This window comes from Mesoplodon bidens (assembly GCF_964165515.1).
Source record: "Mesoplodon bidens genome assembly, contig: HAP1_SCAFFOLD_81, whole genome shotgun sequence".
Taxonomy (NCBI): domain Eukaryota; kingdom Metazoa; phylum Chordata; class Mammalia; order Artiodactyla; family Ziphiidae; genus Mesoplodon; species Mesoplodon bidens.
In genome coordinates this window covers 827236-831755 of record NW_027672552.1, presented here as the reverse complement: position 1 = coordinate 831755, position 4520 = coordinate 827236, and the positions used below count along the sequence as shown (strand labels likewise).

Below are 4520 nucleotides of genomic sequence, written 5' to 3'. Positions count from 1 at the left end.
AGACTTCCCATCCAGAAATAACTCCTTCCTTGTAGAGATTATTGATTCTCCCCAATAAATATTTATCTAATAATAGTGTATCTTTTCTGTGTACTGTGTACTGTGTTGGGGGCATGGGTTTTGGGTAACTCAGGGCTTATGTGTAAGGGAAAGGAAGGAGAGAGTTCAGCTCTTACTGACTGCTTCCTTTGGCTTTGGCTAAAAGGTGACCAGTCCTCTGGAGTTCTTGCTAAGAAATAGATATTCTGCCCCTTCCACCCCCGCCACCACCCCCGCCCCACCCCAAAGCCCATTTCCTCCCTGATGAAATTTGAGGAGGTGGGCTTTGTCTTCTGCCACTTAGCTTAGCCTTAATGAAAATGTATAGCAGCCCACATATCCCCCCTCATTGAATGTTTTATATCCTTTAGAGAAGTAGGGGAGATAGGTCTTTTATACCTGAGGAGCGTTAAGTACAGGTATACTTTCTGAAAATAATGCTGAAGAAGAAATAACAGCTTAATCATTATTTAGAACTCAGTGACCAGAGGCTCCTACAGGGTGCTCAACCCTGAATGGCACTATTTGGGCGGAGGTGCTGCTCTACTGGACCCTGGGCTACTTGCCGTAGGGTCCAGGAACAGCACAGCAGCTGCTTAAGAATCTGTCATGTGGGTCATGTTAATGTATCTGGAGAGCATACTTTAAACTTGACATGGAGGTTTCCTTACTAGAAAGGCACCCTGGGGAAGTGGTTCCCCTCCCAGGATATTTTTTCAGGCTGCTCAGTTGATGACTGGTTTTTTTTTGCAGAGGAAAAACACCACTCAGCTGTCAGTGGTAGGAATGTTGACCAGGCAGCCACCTACCTCCCAGGGTAAAATACAGCTGAGAGTAAGCAAAAGATGTCTTAAAGTGAGTGGGAAAGAAAGAAAAAGTGAAGGGAAAGAATGTCCTTACTGGTGGAACAAAGTTCATGCCTCATCTTTCCCATATTCTGACCCTGTCCTGCTCCCCCATTCCTCAATCTGATCCAAGCACCATGTCCTTGAGGCTGACCAGAGAACTGCATCTGTGTCTTTATATTTAAAGTGGGTGTTTTGTAGACAACATATAATTGGATCTTGGTTTATCCACTGACAGTCTGTCTTTTAATTGGTGAATTTAGAACACTTACATTTAGTGTTTTTTTATATAGTTGGATTAATATCTGCCATATATGTAACTGTTTAGTATTTATTATGTGTATTCTTTTTTCTTCTTCTCTTTTTCTGCCTTTTCTGATTTTAAACAAGCACTTTATACGACTCCATTTCTCTCTTCTCTTAGCATGTCAAGTATTCTTCTTTAAACAAACATTTTCATGGTTGCCCATGAATTTGTAATATACATTTACAACTAATCTAAGGCCACTTTTATATAGAACATTATACCACTTCATAGGTAGTGCAGGTTCCGTTATAACAGAATTCCCAATTCCTCCCTCCTGTCCCTTGTAACACTGATGTCATTTATTTCACTTATCCATATACTATAATCACCCAATACCCTATCATTATTATTATTAGGTCAACTGAGAATAAGAAAAAGAAAAGTTTTGAGTTCCGGCAGAGAGCGCGGTAAGAAGCGGATCGCGGCCTTCTAGCCCGGGGCCCTCCAGGCCCTCCGGCCTCTGGTCGGCAGGTGAACTGGGGGGCCCCCGGGACACGCTCAGGCTGCGTCTTGCCGAGCCCCAGAGCCCTCGCCGCAGCTGCCCACTGACAGGGCCCGAGCCTGGAAGCAGCAACGAACTGCTCCCCCACCCCCACCTCCGCGACCTAATGGCGGCGGCCCCTCGGAGCCCAGATCCCGCTCACCGCCGGGTCTCTTGACCCCACGCTGCAGGGGTTAGGCGAAGCCCCCGGCAGGCCACCGAGGACGTGGCGCCTTTGGGCGTCGGGCGTGGCAAGGCGAGAAGAATGGCGGCCACTGGAACGCCGTGGAGGGCCGTTAGAGCCTCGAGGGCCCGGGAAGGGGGGTCTACGTGGGCGCCAGCTCAGCCACCCTTAGGCCTTGGAACCCGCGCGGATCCGGGACCTGAGGTGACCTCTGTGCCCCAGTTGGTCGAGACCTCACCTCGTCCGGACAACGACGGACAAAGGCCTTAACGGGCCCGGAAGGTGAGCGGAGCCCCGGTCGACGACGGGTGGAACGTTTGCGGGTCATCGGGCGGTTGGTCGTCGTTCTACCAAGACCTCGATGTTGGAAGATAGAAATGGTAGAATAACGTACCACATGCGGCCAATAGGAAGTGCCAGCCACCCTTTGGGAAGATTTACTGGCCGTTTATAGAAGGCCTGTGTATATAATATGAAAAAGCTGCTCTCAACATCCCCCCCAACCTTTCGAAAGAAAACTTTTCGCTACATATAGGCCTAGATGTGAAGAGGTTGCCGTATGATAGAGTTAAAGTCACATGTCTTGTAAATGCCCATTTGTTTCTTTAAAAAAAACCTCCAGATAGCTCTGGTGGTTGTCCACTTGAGTTTCAACACTCAGAGGCACTGAGCATTCAAGCCTGTCAATTTCAGACTTCTCCTCATGGCAAGCTAATGCCAAGAACGTGTTCCTCCCCACATTATCACACTCTGATTTTCAGAGAGAGAATGTTTCCCTCCATTTACCAGACACCTGTCTCTGGGGACACTCTGTTACCAAGCACGTGGAGGCCAATAGCCATTCTTTCTTTGGCTTTAACATCCAGGGACTCTTGGAGAGACAAATAAAAAAGAAAATGGCTTTCCAGAGTTTAGAGAAGAAACAACAGGAAGAGGGACCATTTTCAAAACAAATGTCAGAATACCAACGGACATTTTCAGGGAATTCATTGCAGTCACTTGATGTAAAGGACACTAGAGCCCCCCAAACTGGCTGGAACAGTGAAAGCAAACCAGAGCAGCTGCGCATTTGTCAGCAGCTCCTATATGACATGACTTTGGGGGAAAACTTGTAGGAGAAATATAGCCAGCTCTTCTGGGGTCTTCCCTCTTTGCACAGTGAGTCCCTAGTGGCTACTCTCCTGGCTTCTAGTAGTAGTTCCCCACTAGAGTCTCACTCTGTTTTATTCAATGGAATCTGTAATGCTTCTGCATTCAAAATATGGGATCAAGAATCTCCACCACTTCTTTATTCCCATCCCCTTCTGCTCCCTCATGTACATCCACAACCCTTGCCTCAAACTAAACCCCAATCCCAGCCCCTACCTTTCACTCAGGTCCAGCCCCAGGCCCACCTTCAATCCCAACTCCCAGGAGGGGTCTCATATACATGATATTTTGTGGTGCCTGAAGAAATGGTCACTGATACAGAAGGTGACAGGAATGGTCTATCTGAATTTTTACAACCGCAAGCCCACACTCCAAACCTAATACCAGGGCAAACAAAATGGATGAATCAACTGGTACCTTGACGTGGATTGGGCACAGGAACCCCAGATCACAGGTTCAGGCATCATGAATTTCTTTGGTGCCAGGTGCTACGTAAGAGGATCAGATTCCTTTAGGCAGGCTTCACAGGGATTAACACTGAGAACTGTGCCCCAATGTGCAGTCTCAATGAAGAGGTCCAGGCTATGAGATCAGACTCTTCTCTGAGGCCTTTCTTCTAGAACTTCTATTTGGTCCTGGATTAGAGCCTAAATTAGGCTGTTATTTTCCTGGGGACACAAGTACATGTTTGGTCTTCATTAGGGAGGCCAAGAGACAGTTCAAAGACTTGTGGAGGCTGCCTCCTTATCTCTCCCAGGAAACTCAGGGTTTATTCTTTCCTTCTATGAGGTGGGGTGGGGGTGGGCAGGCAGGGAAGGAACTGATTATTATGCAAGTTTAGCAGTGCTTCACTGTGGGATGGAGGTTGCGCTGACAATGACAAGGGTGGGTAATTTTCCTCTGTAGCAATGCTTGCCCAGCTTTAGGCATCCTTCATTTGAGGCAGGATAATTTCCCAAGCTATGGATTGCTGTTTCCACTCCCTGCCAGAGGGGACTCCAAAAGGAATAAAAGCTAACTTTCCCCTTCTGTTTTACAGGAAGTTCTGGGCTTCTGGTCTAAGGGGTTATTAATGGATTTCATGTTTCCTGACCCCAAATAGAAGTTGTGAGATACCTATTGTACAGTCCAGTCCAGATTCTCATGTGGGAGGAGAATTTACCTGGGTGTTCCCAGGAGAGAGGAGATGGGGGTTGATATAAGTGCTGGGTTGAAAGAAGGAGAGTTGACTAAAGGTAGCAGTGGCTCCAATGACTCCATAATAAGGATGTAAAGATGAGTTCCTTATGTGGATGGCTTTTGTGTGGAAGTCCTCTAGGAGACAGCACGATTTTTTATGGGATGAAGTAATGTTTGGTGAGATGACTAATCATCAAGTGCCATTATTTTGGGAGCTTCAGTAAAATGCTGCACTGCCCATACTTAGCATAGAGGCTGTGAAGCCAAGGCCATTAGTTTGGCCTTTTAATGGACCAAATGGGCCTGGATAATGAATATCCCAGTCCCACCATGGTG

The 4520-nt window shown here is 47.1% G+C and overlaps 1 long non-coding RNA gene across 5 annotated transcripts in view; it reads left to right on the top strand.

Moving 5' to 3' along the window:
• The window catches only part of LOC308610052, a 1140458-nt gene that overhangs the window by 757459 nt on the left and 378479 nt on the right, over positions 1–4520 (top strand). The window lies entirely within an intron of this gene.